The sequence below is a fragment of the Giraffa tippelskirchi genome, chromosome 8 (assembly GCF_054371585.1).
Source record: "Giraffa tippelskirchi isolate mGirTip1 chromosome 8, T2T-mGirTip1v1.2.pri, whole genome shotgun sequence".
Lineage (NCBI taxonomy): Eukaryota > Metazoa > Chordata > Mammalia > Artiodactyla > Giraffidae > Giraffa > Giraffa tippelskirchi.
In genome coordinates, this window is record NC_137282.1 from 162,490,948 (window position 1) to 162,517,311 (window position 26,364).

The 26,364-nt window shown below is 45.5% G+C and overlaps 1 long non-coding RNA gene and 1 other non-coding gene across 2 annotated transcripts in view; both read left to right on the top strand.

Annotated features, from left to right (window-relative positions):
- LOC145518570 (uncharacterized) overlaps nucleotides 1–26,364 on the top strand; it is a 43,668-nt gene that overhangs the window by 549 nt on the left and 16,755 nt on the right. The gene's annotated exons all lie outside the window — the stretch shown is intronic.
- Nucleotides 16,359–16,521, top strand: LOC145519204 (U1 spliceosomal RNA). The gene has a single exon (XR_014063629.1). It is a non-coding gene; the product is annotated as a U1 spliceosomal RNA (small nuclear RNA).

Consider the following 26,364-nt stretch of genomic DNA (forward strand, 5'->3'; position numbering starts at 1 on the left):
TCTAGGAACCTGGAGAGAGGGTGGAAGGCGGAGGGCTCCTGGGCTCCTGGGCGCAGCTCCGGGAGCTGGTGTCGCTGTGGGGCCCAGAGTCGGGTGAAAATTTTCAAGCTGGGCAAACAAGATGATTTTGCTATTTAAATGCCTTCTTGTTCCTTAGATAACTCCACGTGAAGCGGCATTAAGAGAAAGTTTGTAGACAGGCATTTTGAGAATACTGAAAGCTAGGGCTGTACCTAGAACATAGGGAACTATTAGTATCGGCACGTTCGTTGGAAGCTTTTGGAACTTTGTTTCAGGTTTTGCTGAGTCCACAGGTCGGGAGTCCGTTACTCCTGTCCAGGTTCTCTGGACCTGTAAATTGAATTTTTAAGTAGTATTTCTGACCCTAATAACTTTGTGATTTTGTTTTTTCTATAATAATGGAATCTACAGTAATAAGATGAAATGAAATACCGTGTGTGAAAAGTTACTGTCTCTTGGTTAAAAGTTGCTGTCTCTAGCTGACTCATTTGAGAAGACCCGATGCTGGGAAAGATTGAAGGCGGGAGGAGAAGAGGATGACAGAGGATGAGATGGTTGGATGGCATCACCAACTCATGGACGTGAGTTTGAGTAAACTCCGGGAGTTGGTGATGGACAGGGAGGCCTGGCGTGCTGTGGTTCATGGGGTCACAAAGAGTCGGACACGACTGAGCGACTGAACTGAACTGAACTGTCTCTTGGAGAGCTTTCAATAACATGTAGGTTTTTACATTCTCTTTCTCTCTCTGAAGAGTATCTTTCTTCATACCTGAGCCTGAAAGCAAGGTGATGATCACTTTTATTCTTGTAATCAACTGAGTTTGCATTTGATTTAGAAATCTGAGTTCAGAATAGCTGAGCTTCTTATATGTCTCTTGATTGTCAGAGGGGAAGAATTACAAATATTCTTGTAAGTCTCTAGTTGGCTGAATCCCAAATGCTTAAAATGTTAAGCATTTTCCCCTCATGGACTTTATTAATACGGAATACTAAATCCTTGGATGTTTATTGACGACTTCTGTGGGTTCCCCCACCCTCACCCCACACCCATTGCTGCATTTCTTTGAATGGTCAATTGTTTTCTTCGTGAAGGGTTCCTTTCTTTCTCCTTAATTATCAAATTCAGGTATAATAACTTAGAAGGTTTCTTTCAAAGGAAATAGTTTTCAGAAATATGTTAAGAATGGTTTATATTTTCACCCATATATTTATTGATGTACTAGTAGTGTGTAGATTGAAATTTCAGAATTCTGCTAATTGTTCCTATCTCTAGATTCTCATCCAGGTATATCTTTTTTAAAGGTATTATGTATACAGCAATACAGCAGTCTTGTATTTATAGTTTATTATATTCTCTGTCCCACGAAGGCAAGGCCATGTGTCACTGTGTTAAGAATAGCTCAGATACATTATTAAAATAACATTAGTACATTATTTTTAAATAAATAATTTTAAAGTGAAAATAAACATGGTGTATGTAGCACAAACCTATTACAGACCTCTTCTTGGAAGTGAGTACAAGCCTGTAAGAGATCTCATCTTGGATATAAAGTAGAATTATACACTTTAAGGCAAAAGAAGCTTAGTAAACTGGCACTCAGAGGTAAGGTGACTTGATTGTGATGACTCAGTTCCGAGATGCCAAACCATGGTTTGAACTGAAATTTCTCAAGTCTGCGCTCTTATTGTACTGATTCCCACAGAAAAGTAGTTTGTTTAGCATCTCCCTATAGTGCACCCATCCACACAGTGCTTTGGTTTTCAAATGCTTTTTGAATATAAGTAATGGAAAGAGTGAGGAAGGCATGGCAACCCACTCCAGTATTCTTGCCTGGAGAATCCCATAGACAGTAGCCTGACGGGCTACAGTCCATAGGGTCACAAAAGAGGTGGACATGGGTAAAACGACTTAGCATGCATGCAATGGAAAGAGTACTAGATTGGCACCAGAAATTCCTTATTTCCTCTGGGTCCAGAAACTATAGTCTCTTTCTTGTTGATTAGTGGAGCGCTTACACATCAGTCTGTTTCCTCAGCCTTAATGTGGTCTCCCTGGCCCCCGCCCCACTCTCCATTTCTTTGCATCATCATTACTGCTACTGCTAAGTCGCTTCAGTCGTGTCCGACTCTGTGCGACCCCATAGATGGCAGCCCACCAGGCTCCGCCATCCCTGGGATTCTCCAGGCAAGAATACTGGAGTGGGTTGCCATTTCCTTCTCCAGTGCATGAAAGTGAAAAGTGAAAGTGAAGTCGCTCAGTCGTGTCCGACTCTTAGCGACCCCATGGACTGTAGCCTACCAGGCTCCTCTGTCCATGGGACTTTCCAGGCAAGAGTACTGGAGTGGGGTGCCATTGCCTTCTCCGGCATCATCATTAACGTGGAGATTAAACTAAGCATCCTGAGTGTGGGGAAGGATAGGTGGGGAACAGAGGAACTAAGATTCAGGTTTGAAGCCTGATTATGTCTGGCTCAAGTTTAGACTTGGACAAACCATTCAAGTTTTAAAAGAGAGCCTAGTGAAAGTCAATCTTCAGAAAATGATGCTGGCAAACATCTCCTTCAAAAATGTCTCACCAAATTCGCTCGCACGGTGCTACTTTCGGAGAGGACAGGATTTGTCAAGGACTCACTCCAAACTGTGCAGCCTGTTTGTAGTTTTGGAAGAAGCGGCGCTCTCTGAAGGCGGAGTTAAAGCAAACGTCCGCTTATTACTTTCATCATTCAGCAAACGTTTCCAAAGCAATAGACTTAAGCCCGACTTTTCATTTTAAAACCCGAAGCCCATCGTTGCAGCCGCGATGCTTTTCCTTCCTGCGTTCGGAAACCTTTGCACCGGAAAGCTGCCGGGGCAGAGCCGCTAGGAAGGGCTGGCCCCACCCACTGGAAGTCCATGGAGGCGGGGCCTCAGTGGAGGGCGGGGCCTCGGTGGCGAAGCAACGGCTTGGTTGCTCCGAGGGGTGTGGGATCTTCCCAGACCGGGGACTGAACCCCTGTCTCCTGCATTGGCAGGCGGATTCCTGTCCACTGCGCCACCAGGGAGATCCCTAAAGTCTGTTTTTTTAAAAAGCTCAGCTATCAGTTTTATGAGGTAGACCTCTATGTTGTGAGTATATGAGGGGAGTGTTTTTGTAAACTGGGTGAAATCACAGATAACTAGATGTCATTTCAGCAACGTTTTCCCTCCACATTTATAACATATTGTTTGTAAAGTTGTGTGCCTTGCAGTGAAAATTTAACACCCAGTTGTATGTCAGTCATCTCAATTAAATTGGAAAAAATAAATTTAACACCAGCTTTTAAAAATGCCTTTTTATGCAGTTTTCTTTTTTTCTGTTTGTAGGTATGCATTGTTAAACTCATGAATTCGAATGTAAATTCTAGTACATTTCCTGTGATCCTGACATTTACCAGAGGAAAGCACCACTTCAATCCTTCTTTCCTAGGGGAAGACTTTGAAACTCAAATTGCACGCTTGGGAGAAATCCTTTCCTTAGAGATAAGTGGGTACAATCTTTACCAAATCACCAGCAGCAGAAAGAACAGCCTCAGGAACCGCATTTTAATTTCCTGCTGAATGACAAGGTGGTATTATGGTTTTGAACCAGAAATGAAAACCCACTCAGATGGAAACTTCAAGTTTTAGAATGTGGATCAGTCAGGAAACAAAGGAAATCTGAAAGCAATGCAACAGTGTACTGTTGTGTCAACGGTGTACTGATTGCCCCCAGACCCCAGTTCTGTGTCAGATCCTAGCCCCAGGGGTCACAGCAACGGTCCTCGCGGCCGAGAGACAGCACACTAACGTTGCACGGTTCCGCGGAGCGGCCGTTCTTTCCTGTGGCTCATGTCCTCTGCGCTAAAAGCAGGCAGGAGAGACAGAGACCCACCAGAGCACCCCCTAACTGTTGTTCTGTGCTGAATTTCTCTTGTACAACCTCAGAACCGTGGGAGAATTCAGTGTCCAAAGTAGTTTCAAATGAGAACTGATCAAAGTCAGTAAAGGAGGAAGAAATGGCAATCGAGTTCACCTCTTAAAATGTGACGAAAGAAGCCTTCTATGTAGCCTTTTTTTTTTTCAATATTTATTTACTTGGCTGCGTTGGGTCTGAGTTGGGCCAGGCCGGATCTTTCCTTGCAGCTCACAGACTCTCTAGTTGCATCATGCAGGCTCAGCAGTTTCCGGTAGGGGACTTACCTGCCTCCACTGCACGTGGGATCATTCCCCAGCCAGGGATGGAACCCACGGCCCCTGCATAGCACAGTGGATTCTTAACCACTGGACCACCAGGGAAGTCCTTGTGTAGCCTACCTTAGACCGCAGTTGTATTACATTATGTTATATATGTCAACAGAGACCTTTTGGAATTATGAGTTTCTATTGTAACTGAGACCTAAGTAGAATTTAACAAGAAGACACCATTTTCCACATGCTAGTAAAATTAACCGTCAGTGCTTGATAGAGAAAAAGTTTTCTTGACACCAAATGGTTGGGGGAAACATGGGAATCACTCATCTAGGAAAGGAGTCGGTCATCGTGGTGTTTTAAAAACTTGTCCAAAGTGGCTTTCCTTGATGCTGAACACGTAAGAAATCTCAAGGGAGTTCTCATTATGACAACTGACTTCTCTTTATGATACTGACAATTTTACTGGAAAGTTTAGAGCATTTCTTTTGTGTTCCTGCTGTTCTTATTCAGTCATTTTAAATGAAATTCAGCAAATTGTACTTTGGATGTGAACAAGTCACAGCACCTGTGTTTCCTGGTACAGCTGGTTTCCGTTAGCCTTTTGTAACTTGCATAATTTTGGGCAGTTTGATATAATTCAGTATAATCAAAGTGTGTGGGAATAGAAAATAATTTTCTAGCATATGTGTTATATTGTCTCCTTTTAATATTTGTTTGAAAATATGCCCATAATTTGTTTGCCTGTGCCGGGTCTTAGCTGTGGCAAGCAGAATCTTCAGCTGCAGCGTGCAAACTCTTGGTTGCGGCAAGTGGGATCTAGTTCCCTGACCAGGGATCGAACCTGGGCCCCTCCAATGGGAGCGTGGTGCTACTGCCTTGATGGGTACTGAGGTGGCAGCACTTTTACAACCTCTGATTTTGCACCATCAGCACGATGACAATGGAGCCAAAATGGCAGGCAGCATCTCAGAGCTGTTATAAAGTAGTTTTGACATTGTAGGCCCCATGAGAGGCTTCTGGGAGCCCCTAATTATTCGTGGACCACACTCGGGGAACCGAGATGGTCATTGGAGAACCTAGTCAAGTAGACGGAATGCTGAGGGACTGTACCGTGCCCGGGCTCTCAATGCCAGGGGAGGGCTCTTGCTGGTGCAGGGCAGCAGGGCTCAGCACGACATGGTCTAGCGCTGGATGGAAAAGCATAGAGAGGAGACGGAGGGAGACCAGCTCTAACACCTAGGGCGTGCTGGTCCCCCACCGCCAGCAGGTCCCACCTGGCAGACACAGGGCAAATGGCCCGCGCACAGCCCGCGCGAGCTGCGGCGGAAGGACACGCCCCTCCCCTGAGCAGTGTGGATGCTGAAAGCTGGGAGCCTGTCGGGGCCTTCGAGACACCCGCCGGAGCAGAGCAAAGGAGCCTGAAACGGGGGCATCCATCCCCACACGAGGCAGTAAAGGGCCAGGCTGTGTGGGCTCTTTGGCTCAGTGAGGAAGCGTCCAGGGCCAAGGCTGGTTCTGAGTGTGGCTGAGCGGGCGGAGGGACCGTGAACCAGAGGAGCTTCTCAGCAGGAGTGTGTGACCTGCTCCACGACTGCCTGACCTACTGCTCCTCTTTGTCTAACCTCGTCTATTAACAGTTGCTTTCCTTCCTTTTTTTGGTCAAATTATTTTGCCTTAATGTATTCTGTAATGCTTTCTCGTTGAAAATTATTATAAAACTTAATCATATAGAGGTTTGCTTTTAAAAATTAATACTGGAGGAAATAGGCATCATTTAAAAATTATAACCAAATAGCAGTGAATCCAAAGTAGCAAATGGCTGTGTATTACAGGCTTCCCCGATGGCTCAGGGGTTAAGAATCCACCAGCAGAGCGGGAGGCTCAGGAGACTGGGGTTTGAGCCCTCAGTCAGGAAGATCTCCTGGAAAAGGAAATGGGAACCCACTGCTGTATGTGCCTGGGAAATCCCCTGGACAGAGGAGCCTGGCGAGCTGCAGTCCATGCGGTCACAGGAGTCAGACATGACTGAGCGACTCCCCTGCCACAACTGTGTATTACAAATGCCTTCAAGGTGGAAGAAGGAATAAAACTCATACTCCAGGCCTCCTGTCATTTTCGTATCTGGGGAGGCGTGTGGTCGGTCTCTGTCGTTGCCTCCTCCTCTTGTTTTCTGCCTTCTGAGAGCCTCTTGCCATTTTCACAGACTATTTGGAATAAATAATGCTGGATCCTGTCTACTCTGGGTGTTTATTAAACTGGTAACCGACTTCTTACTGTACAGAGGCTTATCAGCAGAGAATGTGAGAGGCAGGGACATCCGCTAGAGAACAGGCTGATTTCTCCCCTGTTCCTACACGGGAAGTAGCCCTGCGTTTCTCTCCTTCTTGAAAGAGATCATGGCTACTGGACTCCTCCTGCTCACTTCACGGGAGGCAAGTTCTCGCCTCTCTCGAGGGCAGCTTTGGTGTGCCCTACTAGAAGGAACGCATCTGCTTCCTCTGAGTGGTGGAAACGGCTTCAAGTTTGAAGTCCTAGGTAGAGTTTTGGGCAGAATTTGAATTGTTTTAGATTGTTGTTGTTTAGTTGCCCAGTCCTGTCCAACTCTTTGTGACCCCATGGACTGTAGCACGCCAGGCTTTCCTGTCCTTCACTGTCTCCTGGAGTTCGCTCAAACTCATGTCCGTTGAGTCAATGATGCCATCCAACCATCTCATCCTCTGTCACCCCCTTCTCCTCTTGCCCTCAATCTCTCCCAGCAACAGCATCATGTTTTGGATTCAATTCCCAATGTATAAGAATGGCTTGTAAACCCTGAAATGGTATCCGCTGGAGAGGGGCCAGTGAGACAATTTCCAATTTTTAAGTACACATGAGTTCAATTCATCTTTCCAGGGACAAAAGTTACAGATGTCAGGTTACAGTTCTGCAACAAGAACCATCTATAGACAATCTGAACCATTCTGCCTTATTTGTCTTATTTGGATAATACGAATGGTTGCCCTAATTACACAATTTATGTGAAAAGTACTTTGCAATCTGTACGGTGTGTACAGATTGGAAGTTAGTAAAAGACGAAGACCACTGAGCGAGGGTCAACCACTTGCCGGAAAAAGGCTTCCTGAGACACACACGCGGCGGCAGGAGCCCGCAAGGTGCATTTCAGCTGGAGACTGTCTTCCGGTGTTGCTCCTGTTTATAACCTGTACGTTTGTTCCTTTGCTTTTCTCATCCATACAGGACTTAGTTTTGATACAATCAATATGTATTAATCTGTAAATATATGTACAGATTTATACTGTATCTGTACTAATTATAATTCATAGAATTAAAATGAGTATTTCTGGTTGGTCTTCATGCTCATTTTGAAGATGAGAGAGCATCTAAATATGCAGAAAAGGGAATATAACCATAGTTTTATGATAACTTTAACTGGTGACATAATCTACAAAAATATTGAATCACTGTGATTCACAACTGAAACTAAAATGGTAATGTACATCAACTATTTTAGGAAAGGAAGCAAAGGTGCTTAACAAGTGATTAAAGTGAAAATTTACATTATGATTTTTATTTATTTTGTGAATTTTATGACTTTATTGTAAATAAATTGGCTACATGATGCAATTTTACAATGTTAAATAAACACGATATATGCCAATCTGTATACCATAAAGATTAAATTGAAAGGTGTTTAGTCATTTAACTAAATAATTTATCATAAGATTCTTAAAAAAGCAAACTCCTGGTACGTATCAGAGATTCAGTCAATAAAACTTTCAGTTCAATTCTACGAATATTCATCGAGTCCCTCTCATGCACCAGCTGCGTTGTTTTAGAAACTCATCTATCACTTAAATCGAGGTGGTGGCTGTTCAGTCGCTCAGTCGTGTCCGGCTCTTTGCGACCCCACGGACCGCAGCACAGCAGGTTGCCCTGTCCTTCACTGTTATCCTGGAGTTTGCTCCAATTCATGTTCATCGAGTCGGTGATGCCATCCAACCATCCCATCACTGACTCGATGGACATGGGTTTGGGTAACTCCGGGAGTTGGTGATGGACAGGGAGGCCTGGCGTGCTGCAGTCCGTGGGGTCGCAAAGAGTCGGACATGACTGAGTGACTGAGAACTGAACTGAACTTGCTCCAATTCATGCCCATCGAGTCAGTGATGCCATCCAACCATCCCATCCTCTGTCCCCTTCTCCTGCTGCCCTCAATCTTTCCCAGCATCAGGGTCTTTTCCAATGAGTACATCTGAAAGAATTCAGTTACGAGGAAGTGACACTGCCTTTATTGGCGGGGGATTTTCTGTGTGTGTGTGTCTATGGACATCTTCCACGAGAGGGCAGCAAAAGACCATCCTGGTTTTGTTCTTATGCAGTCTTACACTAGAGCAGCTCCTGTTGCAAGCAAACACCAGGCATCTTCAAAGAGGAAGGAAAACGGAGGGTGTGGTTACGGCTTCACGTGGTTTCCACGTTGTCTTCTGCGTGGTCTGACGCGGTTTTTGTCCTGCAGAGTGTATCACACCCGACTGCAGTTTCGGGGAGAGCCTTGTAACTGCAAGCTGGCTGTGGGTCAGCTGTGGGGGTTTGAGTGCTGGAAGCATGGCTCACCAGCTGTGTAACCTGGAAAGAGTACTTCAACTTTCTGAGGCTGTTTCCCCATTTAGTAAGAAAAAAAAAAAGCTGGAGCGTGAGTAGAATAGCAATGCCTCCTTCACATGGTTCCAATAAGCACAAGGGAATTTTTATGTCCAGGAAAGGCTGAGAACAGTGAAAGGGTAGAGTAGAAAAGACTAATCTTATCGCCTGATAGCACTACTCACCTGGGGAAAATCCTGCTAAGGGTCTGAAAAAGAAACTATAGCCCGTTACAGAGGTAGCTACATATATATATATATATAGATTTTTTAAATTAACTTTTGGCCGTGCTGGGTCTTTGCTGCTGCTCCTGGGCTTTCTTTAGTCGTGGTGAGCAGGGGCTACTCTCTCGTTTCAGGCGTACAGCAAAGTGATTCATCTGCATATATTCTTTCTCAGATTCTTTTCCATTGTAGGTTATTACAAGATGTTGGATATCATTCTGTATACTATTCAATAGATCCTTGTTGTTCATCTGTTTTATGTATAAGACAGTGTCATTCTCAGTCATAGAAAAAGGAAGAAATTGGGAGAACAATTGTGGATCGAAGCTTTCCTCTGACTGGATCAGAGCTTCTTCACTTACACATACTCCCCTTTCCATTTTTCCTTAACAATCATTATGGTTTTCAAAGCAGTATAATTCTGTATCCAAAGCCTAATATTTTAACTTGTATGTATGTTTATTGTAGGGCATTTACAAAGTATAAACATTAAGAACAAAATCACCCACCATCCTACTAGAGGCTGTGTATCTTCTTGGTGCTGTCTGCCCACCCCCCACACACGGGCCCACTCTCATGAAGGGTCAGAACATGCCTGCTGTGTGTGACCACCTTATTCATGCAATGATGTATGATGGCACAGCTCTCGATAGGCTATGTCTACGCGTGTTGTGGCTGCAGAGGTCGTGTGGTGTAGACTGCCCGGGAATGATGCTCTCCTCGTCCCTCCCACCCCGAGGGGACAGCCACACTGGCTGTTAAACTACAATCAGACCTCCTCACTGCTGGGTGAGGGTGCTGCCTGAGGCGTCAGTGCCCCCGGAGCCTCGCCAGCAGCCGGAGAGCGAAAGGCTGGCCCGTCGGGGGACTCCCAGGTCCTGTTCCGGCACTTGGCCAGTCTGATTTCCAAATGTCCGCGCCCACCCCAGTGGTCCTGGCTATCGTTCTGAAATGTAACATGATGTAGCATTTTGTTGGTAATATTTAATCTGTTTTTAAGAAAGTGTTTTTCTCTTAAATATGTATTTTAAAGTCTTCTTGACAGATTTCATTGAGATGTTACAATATCTTGAGAAATCGATAGGTTTCCTTTAAAAAAACTTTTTATTTTGTATTGGGGTATAGCCAATTAACAGTGTTGTGATAGTTTCAGGCGGATAGCTAAGGGACTCAACCATACACATACATGGATCCGTTGCCCCCAAACTCCCCTCCCGTCCAGGCCGCCACGCTGAACAGAGTTCCTGTGCCCTACAGCAGGTCCTTGTTGGTTACCATTGTAAATACTGCAGGGTGCACACGTCCATCCCCAGCTCCCTAACCCTTCCCCTCATCCTTCCCTCCAGGTAACTGTAAGTTCGGTCTCTAAGTCTGTGAGTCTTTTTCTGTTTTGTAGGTAAGTAAGTTCATTTGTATCAGAAATCCATAGGTTTTCATGGGTAATTGGCCTCTCAAATTATCACCGCAATTAATGTAATAATACATAACTGATTGGAACGGTGGTTTGGGCATATAAAAATCCAATTTAAACACAGAGTGTACCTGACTTTATTTCTTTCTTGATAGAGCAGAAACCATGACATTTGGGTGGAAGTCACTGTTTTTATGTAACTTTAAATTCAAACATTCAATGCATTTCTCTTTTGAGTATGATTTTTTTTTACTGTAACAGTATATTACACTTCAGCATCTTTCAATACTGTTCTCACTTATTCTTTCCTCATTTGTCCATTCCTAACACACCCATAAATATGTTTTCAGATATCTTTTACATTTTTCTAGTCTTGACTAGAATATCATATTTCATATTATTTGGTTAATTTTTTTATAATATAATATCCGCACTTGTCCTCATATTACTTACCAGCTTTTATCTATTTTGGAGAAGGAAATGGCAACCCACTCCAGTGTTCTTGCCTGCGGAATCCCAGGGGTGGGGGAGCCTGATGGGCTTCCGTCTATGGGGTCGCACAGAGTCGAACACGACTGAAGCGACTTAGCTTAGTTCTATCTATTTTAAATAGACAGCTTTGTTATCAGGCTTGTATTTAAAAAAGAAAGAAACTTGCAAATTTTTGTTTATCCGAATCTTCAGCCTGTGTCTTTGGTTGTTGTGTTTGTGTTATGAAGTGGCTGTGAGTTTTGTTGTTTGACTACATTGCATGTGGGATCTTGGTTCCCCAGCCAGGGATCAAACCAGCAACCCCTGCAGTGGAAGCAGAAAGGCTTAATCACTGGACAGCCAGGGAGGTCCTGGCTGTGAGTTTTTATTTCCAAGTCGTCTCTTTTTGGCCCCAGGAGGAGAGGTTTTGTTTAATTCTCAGATGATGACATCTGTTGCCGTCAGGGTCTGAGGTCAGCCCACTCCTGCTCCTGCAGTGCGGTTCTAATTAGTTTAGTTGAGGGAAAGGCAAGTGCCTGCCTGTTGACTTTGCAGTAAAGTGTGCTGCACGATTTTGCCTTGTCTTCATCTCCATTTCTACCATCCCCGTCTAAGCCACCAGAATGTCTCTCTGCTTGTATTTCTTTACTCCTAAATCAGCAGAGCGATGTTTAAAACATTAATCAGAGCAAAGATCCCTCAGCGTTTTCTCCTTGTATATCAAATAAAATCCAAATTACTTATTGTGGTTCAGAAGCCCTTATATGTTTGGTCCTCCCTAAATTTTCTCTTGAGCTCTTTAAGCTCCAGACACACCCTCTTTTCCTATTTCAATCTCTAAGCTTCTTCTAGTCTTAAAATCCTTCTAGGTGTTGTTCCTCTGCCAATACTTCTCCTGCTTTCATCTCGAGTGTTCGCTTGTCCTGGCTTTCAAGTCTTGGCTGAAAGGTCACATCTTCAATGTCTCTGTCTCAAGTAGCCTCTCACCCCTAACTCACCAGTCACCTTCCCCATGTGGCCCTATTTTATTTCCTCCTCATGACTCAAGACTGTATACAATTGTCCCTTCTACTTTGCATGCTTCCCCAGCGGCTCAGCAGTCAAGAATCTGCAGGCAATGCAGGAGATGCAGGAGATGCGGGTTTGATCCCCTAGAGTAGGGTCAGGAAGATCCCCTAGAGTCGGACAGAGGAACGTGGTGGGCTACAGTCCTCGGGATTCCAAAGAGTTGGACACGGCTGAGCGAGCCCATGCAGTCGTCACGCAAGTCCCCAATCATCTGTAGAAAGTGGCTAAATCTAGCTCCTGAATAATAGTTCTTCTTAGGAAAATTTTAGACACGCACTTTATTTCTGTAGTTGCTGACAAGTGTTTTATTTTACAGAATAAAAGGCACCTCGCCTGGGCTAAAAGCGCAGGGCCCTGTCTTTGCAGGGCTTTCCTTTCTGTCGTAGAAAGCGGTGTCTTAGCTGCTCTCTGTCATGCTAATGTTGAAGTCTGTTGGAGGGCTAGGGTTTTTGGTTTCCTTGATGTTCCTCGGCTTGGAGGTTTTGTTTCAGTTTTGTGTTTTAGGATGAAACATTTCCATGGTTACACTCACTTCTTTACCATCCTGGGGGGGGGAGCGGCGGGCGGTGGAGGGGAAAACAACGTGATGACAAGTACAGTGATCTGATTCCTGGATTCCTACACAGATGTCTTTTGTGTCTGCCTACGTATGAAACTTCTTGGGCAACTTCCATTTCCGTGCATTTATTCCCTTGAATGCTTTTCTTAAATGAAGCATGTTTCAAGATTAGGAATAAATGACTTGGATCGGCAAATTAAACAGGGATGGCCTATGTTATGTTAATGGTCTAAATTCAATGTGAGATGAATTTAGAGGTAAGTGTATGAGGGGAGAGATTGTTTCAGAGGCAAAACTGAAGAGCAGCATCAGGCAGTAATCACACACGCGTGTAAAGAATCAATACTGCATTCAGAAAGACTGTGTTCAGAAATAGCATTCCGTTTTTTAAGTATAAAATTTCATGTCAAAATATTAGAACGAACGTCTGCGCTTTCACTGAGGCGGAGCCATGAAACTCATTTTTCCTCAGACAGGCTGTCTGCTTGTTGCGACTCCACTGGTCCAGACACGCACACTCCAGCACTTGGGGAGCATTGCAAAGCGTTTGCACAGATGCATCTGAATTCACACTCATGATTTCAGCTGAGATGAGGGAGCAAGCAAGAGACCTCAGCGTTAATGCAAAGTCTAAATTTTGAGAAAGTAGTGCAACCTTTTTTTTAAGTTAAAGTAATAGCTTATGCTCTATTATTCAGGGGATGGATGAAAATTTTAATTCGAATCTTAACTGTTCATGTGCAGACAGTTTGGCTGGTGGTTTACCGTCAAGTATTTAGTGACTTTCACCACCTGGTATCGCCCCAATTTGCCTGAACCTTAGATCCTGTTTTTTTCTCCAGCGAGACCTCCTTTTTTTAAATTTATTTGGCTGCATTGGGTCTTGGCTGCAGGATGCTTTGTTATGACACAGGCTCAGTTGCTCCCACAAAATATGGGATCTTAGTTCCCCAACCAGGGGTTAAACCTGGGTCCCTTGCATTGCAAGGCAGATGCTTTACCACTGGACCACCAGAAAGTTCTTACAGACCTCCTCTTATACTTTGATATCTCTCTCCTCCCCTGACCTAATTCAATTATCAGTTCAGTTCAGTTCAGTGGCTCAGTCGTGTCTGACCCTTGCCACCCCATGGACTGCAGAACGCCAGGCCTCCCTGTCCATCACCAACTCCCGGAGCTTACTCAAACTCATGTCCATTGAGTCTGTGATGCCATCCAACAAATTCATCCTCTGTCATCCCCTTCTCCTCCTGCCTTCAATCTTTCCCAGCATCAGGGTCTTTTCCAATGAGTCAGTTCTTCGCATCAGGTGGCCAAAGTATTGGAGTTTCAGCTTCAGCATCAGTCCTTCCAGTGAATATTTAGGACTGATTTCCTTTAGGATTGACTGGTTGGATCTCCTTGCAGTCCAAGGGACTCTCAAGCTGCTGCTGCTGCTGCTAAGTCGCTTCAGTCGTGTCCGACTCTGTGCGACCCCATAGACGGCAGCCCACCAGGCTCTGCCGTCCCTGGGATTCTCCAGGCAAGAATACTGGAGTGGGTTGCCATTTCCTTCTCCAGTGCATGAAAGGGAAAAGTGAAAGTGAAGTCGCTCAGTCGTGTCCGACTCTTAGCAACCCCATGGACTGCAGCCTACCAGGCTCCTCCATCCATGGGATTTCCCAGGCAAGAGTACTGGAGTGGGGTGCCATTGCCTTCTCCGGGGACTCTCAAGAGTCTTCTCCAACACCACAGCTCAAAAGCATCAATTCTTTGGTGCTCAGTTTTCTTTATGGTCCAACTCTCACATCAATACATGACTACTGCAAAACCATAGCTTTGACTAGATGGACCTTTGTTGGCAAAGTAATGTCTCTGCTTTTTAATATGCTGTCTAGGTTTGTCATAGCTTTTCTTTCAAGGAGCAAGTGTCTTTTAATTTCATGCTGCAGTTAACAACTGCAGTGATTTTGGAGCCCAAGAAAATAAAGTCTGTCACTGTTTCCATTGTTTCCCCATCTATTTGCCACATATAAATGATATCAAATGGTATTTGTCTCTTTCTTAACACCTTTGTTGAAAAATCTCTCCCTCATGATTTGAGGTTTCACTTTTATAATATACAACATGGTCTATATATTTGAGTCTATATCCAGACTCTCTTTTCTTGTATAAAGAAATACAGTTGACTTTGTATAAAAATCTTATACTTGTCTACCTCATTAAAATCTCTTACTAAAAGATCCTGCATGCCTCAACTGAGACCCATTGCAGCCAATAAATAAATAAATATAAAAAATAAAATAAAATCTCTTACTATTTCTAACATCATATCTGTTGATTCTCTGTTAAAATTATCACACCATTCTCTAATTAAGATTATCTTCTTAATTCTCTAATTAAAAGATTCTCTATTTTTTTAGAGATCTATATCTCTAAAAAAAGATTCTTTAATAAGATTATCTTCAATCCTTTTCAATCTTTCTAATCCTTTTCATTCAATTTATCTTTCTTATGTACTTAGATCCTTCAAGTCATGGTTGCTCATTTTTAATTTTTTTTTAAACTTAAGAAAACACAGAATAAATAAATATGAAAATACACAAAGCCAAAAAAAAAAAAAAGAAACACACCTTCTATATTTTAACCCTAAGGCTGAAGCAGCTGAAAACTAAACTCAAAATTTGAAATTTAGGGTCGCTGAGTTACTCTATCAGTTAAAGTCACCATTCATGTTAGTGAAAGTTAGAACACAGAGTTGGGAAAAATCAAGACGTGAATTGGCATGGGGGCCCTTGAGAGGGTTCAGAGAACTCCATAGGGAATTCATCCTGTGCACTAACAGGAACAGCCGACATTTGATTAAAAGATGGGCAGAGGAACTAAATAGACATTTTTCCAAGAACACATTTCACTGCATCTGAATCACATCAGCAAAGAAAATACAACTTCTTTTTTAAAGACACCAGTGATAAATTTATTGGCTAAAGGAATGTATCGCTCAGCTTCTCACTTGCAGACAGCCTCCAGGTTAGATTATTGGGACCTTAGAAAACGTGGCTGGTATAGAATATGTTCCAATTTTTATGTGTTCATGTTCAAGCTAGTGTGTAATAATCCCTTGATAAAGTTATTAAATAATGCAGGCTTCTAGGCTGGATGTAGCTGCAACAAGCTTGCTCCACGACTAACTTCTCTGTCCATGGATGTTATCCGGTGAGTGAACGACAAAGGCCTTTTGTATTCCCGCTTCCTCTTCTCCAGTCCTTCTGTCCTGTTGTCTTGTTCTCCTGTAGCCGACTTCTTTCACGGGCAGGAAAGAATCTCTATTCAGGGCTTACCCCAACAAAGCATGGTGGCAGCAGCGCTGGCACAAAATCAAGGGGAAGTTGGTAAGAGAAGTGCCTGGAGTAAGTGTTCTGTGTTTTCCTCACTGACTGCGCTTGGACGTACAGAGGCGGAGGATCCTGCTGACCCGCATGCCTCGGCCACTCCCGGGCGATTTCCTTATTGTATAAGCTGAGCGGTGCCTCTATCCTCAGGCCAGCTTCACTTTAGAACCGAAAGAGAAGAGGCATATGCCCTTTAAATCTACTTGTAGTCACATTTTCTAAAACTATAGGTCCAACGTTTAATGAATGTGGTAACATTTGTGTACCTGGATTGAGCCTTTTGCTTCAGGAAGACATTGGCCAACACATGAGTCCTCAAAATATGCCAACTGAAAATGAACTTTTTTAAAAAACAATTCCGAAGTTTCTGAAACATTTAGTGCTCCTTTTTAAGAATTCCCTTCATACTTACCTGGCAGAGGAGATATCACGATCACGAAGGTGGTTCTCCCAGGGCGAAACTCCCCATTGCACTGCTGGTGTGTTGACCTCAGCGATTTCCCCAAATGGGGGAAACTCGACTGCGTAATTTGTGGTAGTGAGGGACTGCGTGCGGGCTTTCCCCTGAAAAAAAAAAAAAAGGATTCCCTTCAGAACTTTAAGCATATTCTTAACAAACATCAGTGGTGATAGATCTTAATTCACTAATCCTGGATTCGATTATTGCCAGTAATCATTCGGAGTTAACTCTGAATGTATAATGCAGAAGATAAGCAATGCCAAACTTTTATTTTATTTTTTAAAATAAATTTTTAATAATTTTTTTGGCTGCAAGGTGAGGCATGCCGGATCTTCTTTCCACCACAGGGATGGAAGTCACGCCCCCTGAAGTGGAAAACCGCGGCGCCACCAAGGAAGCCCCGAAACTTTTATTTTAAAAACTGTTATTTTTAAGATGCAGCTATAAGTGACTAGATTTTGGTTTGTGATGGATAAATTCACTTGTAATCTGCTCCAGCAAGTTGCTTTACACAGAAGCATCATCAACATAAAGACGGTTGACCGTGAATGTACCATGCCCTGCTGCGGTGTGTGTTTATACATTTTTTGAAAATTTCTTTACGTTACTGAACCCTTTCGTCAATACTGTGTAGAATATACAATATTTTATTATTATTTTTATTATCAGCAGTAGCATTACTTAGGAATATTATCTTTTACCCAGGAGTGCTAATTCTAAATTAAATTACGAAAATTTCAAGTAACATGACACTGAATATTAGAATAGTGAGATGCTAAAGATGTAAATATAAACAAATTTTTAAATTCTTATATTTTAGTCAAATTATAGAGAGAGCTGCTGCTGCTGCTGCTAAGTCGCTTCAGCCGTGTCCGACTCTGTGCAACCCCATAGACGGCAGCCCACCAGGCTCCTCCATCCCTGGGATTCTCCAGGCAAGAATACTGGAGTGGTTGCCATGCCCTTCTCCAGAGGATCTTCCCTATACAGTGATTGAACCCACATCTCTTATGTCTCGTGCATTGGCAGGCAGGTTCTTTACCACTAGCTCCACCCGGGAAGCCCTTTATTCTATGTAGTATTTGTCATAACTTTTTAAAAAACAATAAAATAGGTATTATCATTAAAATCATTTAAAAAGAAGAGTGCTGATTTTCATGCAGGTAAACGGTCTTGCTCAAGATCATACAGCATAAGTGTTAAAACTGGACTAAGAACATAGATTCTCTGACTCGAAACCCTGTGTTTTACCTGGTAATTCACACGGGAACACCTTCCAGGAGGAGCATGGAGTGTAAATGCAGGGCAGTAGACAGGATCCAGCCCTGCCTGTGCCCCTATATATTAATGGCTGTGTGATTTAAGGCCAGTTTCCTTCACCTCTTTGGCGCTTAGTGTAGTCATTTGTTACATGAGGGTGTTTTTCCTCCCCTGAATTATAGGCTAACTTCAGAAACTCCATAAAGTGCCATCAACCTTATTTAATAGGGCAGAGTGGGGAGAGTGTCACAAATATTACGAAGGAGTCAGTCCGCCCTACCAAAGCCTACTTCATGTAATAACCACTAAGAATTTACCTGGGGCTTCCCTGGTGGCTCGGTGATAAAGAATCTGCCTGCCAAGGTAGGAGACTCGGGAGATGCAGGAGATGGGGTTTCAACCCCCGGGTCGGGAAGATCCCCTGGAGGAGGAAAAGGCCCCTCTCCAGTGTTCTTGCCTGGAGGATCCCATGGACGGAGAAGCCTGGTGGGCTACAGTCCATAGGGTGGGTCACGAGTTGGGCACAACTTAGCAACTGAGCGTGCATGCAAGGGTTAACCCAAATCCTACCGAAGAGCAGTGAAGGATGTTTACAGGCACATGTAGCACTATGGGATCATGAAAGCTAATAACAATCTTTGTGATTGTTTTACTAACTTAGTCGAACTTGACAAACATTTATCAGAGAATATACAAATGTGGCCTTATCTGCAATTTAAGGGGAGACTGAAGGTGCAACGGAGGAGGAAGCAGAGCTGCTGTAACTATATCCTAAACTCTCTTTCTAGGGTTCACACCTGTGTGACCTGAGGCTTCGTTTATCTTTTAACGTCCCCATTGGTCTGACTGCAAATATCACAAGATTATGCTAAATTTAGAGTCCCCTACGGCTTCCATGACAGCACAAACTGGGTGGCTTGGGACCACAGGAGCTCCTTGTCTCGCAGTTCTGGAAGCTGCAAGTCCAAAATCGAGGTGTTGGCAGGGCCGCGTCTCCTTTGAAACCTGCAGGGAAGAGCGTTGTGGACTCTCCTGCAGCTGCGTGTGGCCCTCATGTTCTTCGGCTCGTGGCGGTTCAGCTCCGGCCATCACGTGGCCTTCGGCCTGAGTCTCAGCATAGTCTTCCTTGTGAGCACGTCTGTCTCTGTTTCTCAGCTTCTCCTTCTCCTAAGGATGCCGGTCAGTTTAAATCAGGGCCCACCCAGATGACCTCGTGTTAACCAGACTACCTCTGTAAAGACCCTGTTTTTTTCAAATGAAGCCACATCCTGAGCTGCTAAGAGCAAGACTTCAGCATATCTTTTTGGAGGACGTGAGTCAACCTGTAACACTGAGAATACTCTTCCTTCCGTCCTTCCACTGCACTGGATCTTGGCTGTGGCACGGGTGATCTTTCTTCGTTGTGGGCTCTTTAGCTGCACCATGTGGGACCCAGTTCCCTGACCGGGAATTACACCCAGGCCCCCTGCATTGGGAGGGCAGAGTCTTAGCCCCCGGACCACCAGGGAAGTCCCTCACTGAGAACAGTGTTCTACTAGACAAATGTTTCCATTTTAAAACTTGGAGTTATTTATGTTTTGTTGTTTTTTATGTCCTTAGAACTGATGGACAGTTCTTGATTCTTCTTCTCCTGCTACAGACCTGTTCCTAAAAGTGACGATAGCTACTCTGGGGGCAGCTCTAGCCCCTGTCTCCGTGTGAATCATTCATCTCTCTTCCTTTTTGTATTTTATCTCATATTTATTTATTTAAAAAATAGTTATTAGCTACCTATTATGTGCCAGACATTGCACCGGGCATTGGATTCTATTAGCTTAATGTTCATCTCACTTTGGGGAAAATTTCTGATAGAAGGTATAATAACTCTGGAGCATTAGAACACTACCCAGTAATTTTTGTGACTCAGATTGCTAACTTCTATTCTTATTGTAATGAAACATTTTTGTTATGGCTTTCTGGGATTTCTGACCCAGAAGTGTGCACGCATGTTCAGTGGCTCAGTTGTGTCTGATTCTTGGCGACGCCATGGCCCGCCAGGTCCCTCTGTCCATGGGGTTTCCCAGGCAAGAATACTGGAGTGGGTAGCCATTTCCTTCTCCAGGGGATCTTCCCAAGCCAGGGATCAAACTTTACCAGTAGCACCGCCTGGGATGCCCAGGAATGTGGAGAGATACATTTATGTGGTTCCCCTCTGATGAAGAGACCACATTCCCCTCCCCCCGCCGCCCCATGTTTTTTGTTCAACATTTATCATTAGGGCACTTTTTTTCAAGTCCTCAAAAAGTCAAAGAGAGATTTGCAGAACAACTATGCAGAAGAGGATCTGTGAGTTCACACTGTGAAACTCATGCAGAAATCTGAACTGGTTTACAGTTAGTGTTCAGCACTAAGACTGAGAAACAAGCAAAGTGAATCTGGTAACAGCCCTTAGCCCTTACAGACTGGAGTACGCATTCCGGAACTTCTGCTCTAGAAGATTTCAAACAGTGTTTCACCTCCCAGACCACAGCCTGGCTCTCAAGTTCCAGCTTAGTTTTCTTTCTGCAAGTGACCAGGGGGCTGTTACTTTTGAGAGCAAATCAGCAGCAGGAGCCAGAGAAAGCCAGCAAGGATTTGCCACACGGAGAAGTGAAATAAAGAGACTCACGAGGGAGCTCTAACTTGTGGGAAAGCCTTCCTTGTTCTTCAGTTAACCTTGATTTCTACCTACTAAAAACCAGGGGAAACGACTCCAGTGGACAGTTTACCCTGTCTGTTGGTCAGTCTCAAATTACATCAATAGACACACCGATCATTTCTGCTGCAGTTCTTGAGGAAGAGCTCAGCTGCCCACACTTGGGTCTGCTCTCCTGTGTCTGGGTTTATTAATTTCGTGATTTTTTTAAAAAGGAGTTGTGATGTAAACCATTTAGAGACCCAGAGACAGTACAGATCATGTTCAGCCAAGATTTCCTTGGACTTAACCTGCGTATTACTACTGATATGTTACCCTGATGACCTCAGTTCTTCTCTTCTCTTGTAGAAGCTGAACTTTGAAACCCTGTGGAAATATTACACCTGTCAGAACTTGATGTTTATTCTGAAATAGTTTCCAAGAGCATTTTCCAAGTCTATTCCTATAAAGTCATGGGACCAAAAGAAAACAGGATTAATGCAAAACATCAACAGCTAGGCAAAGGGAACAGCCCTGCAGCCGTGACGGGGTCCCACGGACATGCAGAAGCCTGGGTCCTTCATTTCAAACTGAACCCCTCTACCTGGGAATGGGGTGGGGAATCACCTGAATGACCCAGAGAAATGGGTCTCACTTTCCTGGTTCATTTACAGGCCACCCCCACACTCCCTTTCCTACTGGCCACACCCCAACAGTGGAGCCTCAAAAGGGCTGGAGGCTCTGCTGTCCCTGAACGACTCCTAAGCCTCTGCATGTCCCAGCCAGATGCCTTGGAATCCACTGGGGCTCAGAACACATCTGCAGTGGAACTTTTCCTACCTGAGTACACCGGGCTTCCCAGGTGGTGCAGTGTGGTAAAGAAGCCGCCTGCCAATTCAGGAGACACAAGAGACACAGTTTTGATCTCTGGGTTGGGAAGATCCCCTGGAGGAGGGCATGGCAACCCACTCCAGTCTTCTTGCCTGGAGAATCCCCATGGACAAAGGAGCCTGGTGGGCTACAGTCCGTGGGGTTGCAAAGAGTCGGACAGGACTGAGCACGCGCCCAGACGTTGCACTGGGCATTGATTCTATCAGCTTTATTTCCATCTGACTTTGGGGAAAGGGAGATGCGCACACAGACACCGTCTGCTCCGCTTTTTATGTTAATGGTCTCTCTCCTGTCTGTTTGGTGCAGCCTGATCGGCATTAATAGGTTACATTTGCTCAGAAGAAAGTTTTATCCATTAAAAGTCACTAGAGAATGTTCTTTAGTTTGAGACGACAAGTGCTCCTCGGAGACCTCTTTACTAGCCTAATCTATATGTATGTTCTCTGTAGAGAGCCTTGTTCTCTGCCAGAGCTCTCCCCTTCACTTAACTCAAAATGTCCAAAACCGAACTCATCATCTTTGCTTCCAGAAGGCAGCCCCACCGTGACCCCTGTGTCCAGGGGTCCCTCACTCTGCTGGGTGCCAGGCTCAGGGAGCTTTGCATCTTATAGCTTTCTTCATTCACCAGTTGCTCTGGACTTTTCCAGTCCTGTCCATTGTTATGGTTACTACCCTATCTATCTCTTCATCCTTTCACATGTGTATTTATTCTTTAAAAAAAGATCATGTTTGTTTTTGGCTGTGCTGGATCTTTGTTGCTGAGCACGGGCTATCTCTAGTTGCAGCATCAAGGACCACTCTTCCCTGTGGCTCTGAGCTCCTCGCTGTGGTGGCTTCTCTTGTTGCAGAGCATGGGCTCTAGAGTGTTTTGGCTTCAGTAGTATTTGTGGCGCACAGGCCTCGTAGACCAGGGATCGAACCCGTGTCCTTTGCATTGGCAGGCAGATTCTTAACCCCTGACCACCAGGGAAGTCCCATCTATTTACTTTTAATCTGTATGTGACTTTAAAGTGGGTTTCTTCTGGACAACATACAGTTTGATCCACCTTGATAATCTCTGTGTTTTTATTGGTGCATTTAGACCATTGATGTGGACCTGTGATTTTGAGGAAGTCTTGGCAGGTCTCAATAGCAAACAGGCCTGCTTGGATATGTTTATTTTAACGGTAGATGAGCTAAGGCAAATCAGTGCCAAGGATATAGCGAGTATTCAATAAACATTAGGCGTCATTGTTAGGATGATCGCTTTTACTCGTCAGCTCCAAAATTCGCCCCTGGTACCCCTTCATGCTGCTTTGGTGTGACGGGGACCCCGCTGTTTGTTACCCCATCTTTTTCACTCATAGATTGTCACTTCCAACATTCTGTTTCAAGTCACATCGAAGCAAGCATTCATTTTATTGACTCTCACAGGGCATCTTTCCACATAAAATGAACCGATTTATAGTCATTGCTCACAGCTGTTTCTTTCTTTTTTTTTTTGAAGGAAAGTCCATTTTCCTTAGTTGATTACGAAGAACAGTGATTAATTCAGCTCACCAGCCTGCAGCAGCAAAATGCTGAAAAGGGCCTCTTTGTGCGAAGCCCGCTGGTCCCTTAAACCTACATTTCTGAGTTTGTCAGGATTTCCTGCGCCTGGCCTGGAGTTCCAGAGGTCACTTAATCCACCCTCCTCCTGTCTCCTTCCCTATTTTTAAAGACCTCTAAGAGAAAATAGAGCCTGTTTTCCCTGGCACTGGGCCATCGAGAGAGGTGAATTTGACGGCATCTCTGTTTCAGGATTCTGTGGACGTGAGAGGGGGCACCTTCCTCCCCAGGTGACCCGCCAGCCCCTGGGAGGGCAGTCTGACGCTGCAGTTGCTGGAGATGTTTAAGGGGCAAAGGCAGGCCTGGCTCCCTCCGCCCTGCCTGTGACCAGAGGGGGAAGGGGTTTGCGGTGATGAAACCCGGAGGCATCAGGGCAGCGGGCAAACCCCGCGTGCTCCTCCTCCCGCAGCTGCTCTGCGAGGGGAGACCCCCTGGTGGACCCAGGGGAGAGGCAGCCCCAGGGAGACCCCCTAGTGGACCCAGGGGAGAGGCAGCCCCAGGGAGACCCCCTGGTGGACCCAGGGGTGGGGCAGACCCAGGGGCGTGCAGAGGAGGGAGGGGAGAGAGCGGCAGCGGGAAGCGCGGGCCTTCCCCACAGCTGGCCGTGAAGCGGACACAAGCTGGCCGGGCCGGGCCTCTGTGGACCAGACCTTGCGGACATGCACGGCGGCTGCCTAGACTTTCAAAGTGTCTGTGCTTGGCCCTGCCAGCCGTGGACTTGGGCCACGGGCCCTGCCTTGACAGCTCCTGCCCTCCAGCACCTGCAGTCCAGCCGAGGAGGAGTGGGTCCAGGCGGCCGGTCTCCTCCTCCCGGCCGGACACGGAGGCAGGGAGCGACTTCCTTCCTGTCCCTCACTGCCTCACTCCTTCTCCTGACCGAGTTGTGCTTATTCTTTTTGTCACCCTCTTATGTGTGTCTTAAAGCTCATGTATCTTCATTTCTTCCTTTTTTTAAAAGTTAACAAATAATTCACCTCTTCCTTTCCCCCGTTCTCTGTCGCATCCATCAGCAGCTCTGAATCCCTCCTGCGCCCGTTCCTGCTAGCTAGTTATTATTCACGGAAACCATATGCGCCGGTGGTAAAATGCACAGCAGTTGTTTTATTCAATTCATCGTGACAACAAGTTACGCCGGCCGTGCTTCCTAGCTCAGTAATATAATATTTTGGTCTTAGAGTTTCTCCGGAACTCTCCCATATCTTTTTTCTCATATATTTAAAATTCCTGGACTTCTCTGAAGGAGGCATTCTTTGGACCCCTAATTTGCTGACGTGGAAGCGATGGCTCAAGAGACTTCAGCGAGTCTGTGGCGGGGCCAGGCTGGGAGCCAGGGCCTCTGCCTCCTCATTTCCTGCTCATGTGTCATCAACACCCTGGGAAGGAGGAAGAGTCTGCTGTCCTGTGGAAACATGTAAAACTCGTGTGGGCTAAACGTGCGTATTCCAAACAGCTGTCACCTCTGCAAAAATGATCAAGACATTGACTTTTAAGCTGCCGGTCACCCACGGTGGGGGGAGGATGCGGTCTGAGCCGGGCAGCTGGACTTTGGGTCCGTATCTGCACGACACCAGGGCACAGCAGAGGGTCGGGTTTCCAGGACAGTTGGCAAGAATGTCTCTGTTTCTCTGTGTTTCCCAGAGAAGCACACTGCTGCAAAGGGAGAAATTGTTGGTTTTTCTCCAGCTGCTTAGCTATTAAGAAGCAAGACGTGCTGTTTCCCTGCAGGGCGGTCCTCAGAGAAAACGGTGAGGCCCTTCCTCGGCACAGATGAGAACGCTGGGCAAGTGCACCTACCTGACGTCACGGGCTCTCTTCCACTGGTCCACCTGGGGCATCGCTGCCCGGAGAGGCCGCAGGCTCCAAACCAGAGATGGCCTTGCAGGCGCGGAGGCTTGCTCTGCCGCAATTTGAGCCAGGAACGCGTGACAGGCTGAGCGGGGCCAGAGGGGCCCCTTCTGGCCACGCGTGGAGCAAAGTGTCCCCTCCCTGTGACTGTTCCATGTGACGTGTGCTGGGAATCAGCAATCTCACACAGCTGCCCTCGGTTTGTAACAATGTTGAAAAGATAAAGTCTGATGTGTCTGGAAGCAGTTTTCAAAGCCTGTGAGATGTGTCAGGTGTCAGAGACTGGCTGCCAGGTTGTTATTTACAAGACTATTCATTTGATAAGTAGCCCATGAGGCTCAGGCCCAGGCCCGATGCTGCACATAGATCCCCATCCTGCAGTTGGAGTTGAACCTAGAATCGTTTACTTGATGGGTTTTTTTCTTTCCCTGGAAACAGGAAATAAGAGTCTCAGCTTTCTCCCCAAGCCTGAGGCAACAGGGCTGGTGCAGGAAACACCAGAAAACAAAGATACACACTTGAACCTGAGCACTGCAGACACAGCTCTGCTTTCAGCCTCACTGGGTCCCTGGGTCCCCATGCCTTCCCCTGGGCTGGTTCTAGCGTAAATCTCCACATCTCGGGGTCGCTTCCCGTCTGCACACAGGCTGCTTTGTAAGTGGGAGAAAGAGTTCACAGAACTGGATGTAGATTTCCGCGGGAACAGATGGGCGGTATGTTTGCAACACACCTGTACTATCACAAACCAGCCCAGAGAGGTGGGGACCTAGGTGAGTTGGAACGATTCTTGCAGCCATGCTGTCAGCTTATAAAGCTTCAGCCCACTCCCCTGACAGCCTGGAATGTCTCACCTGGGAGCACAGGGTCCCAGATGAGGTCACAGCGCAGCTGTGTCACCCTCTTCCTTAGAGTGGTCGGCACCCTGAAATGCTTTCCTGAGCCACAGGTCTTGGGCAGGACCCCACTGACTGCTGAACCTGCCAGACAGTGAGAGATTCGTAGCACAGGGCAGGGTGGATATACCTCGGGCACCCACGGTCGCTGCACCTTCACCAGCCCTTGCCTAGGGGAGCCCGGAGGCAAAGGGAAAAGCTACCAGTTGTCTCTGGAAATGGCCAGCCTTGCCCAGCCTGGCTTTCAGACTTCCTTTTGAGTGCTTGCTAAAATAGCATCTTAGAAGTGTGTTAAGGACACTGCCATCCTAGCTGTAGTTGACAGGGGCATGAATGCTGCTTTAAAAAGAAGCCCAGTTGGGAATCCGAATCATCATTCTCTCCAGAGACCTGGTTCTCAGTGCCTCTAACTGGTCCTGTTATTTCAGTCCCTTCACTGTTTTCCTCACTGCCTTCCTCCGTTTACGAGTTTGTTCCCCTATGGGAGGAATAGCCAAAAACCTCAGTTGTTTTCAGAATACTTAAAATAATCTGTTTTATGTTGGGACATAGCCAATTGTAACAATGTTGTTAGCTTCAGGTGTACAGCAAACTGATTCAGTTATGCAGTTATACATATATATACAGACTACTTATAAAATTTTTATTTATTTATTTTAATTGTAGGATAGTTGCTTTCCAAAGATGTGATGGTTCTGCCATACATCAAGGTGAATCAGCCATAGGCATACATGTGTCCCCTCCTTCCGGGAGCCCCCTTCTACCTCCCTCCCCATCCCACCCCTCCAGCTCGTCACAGAGCCCCGGCTTTGGATTCCCTG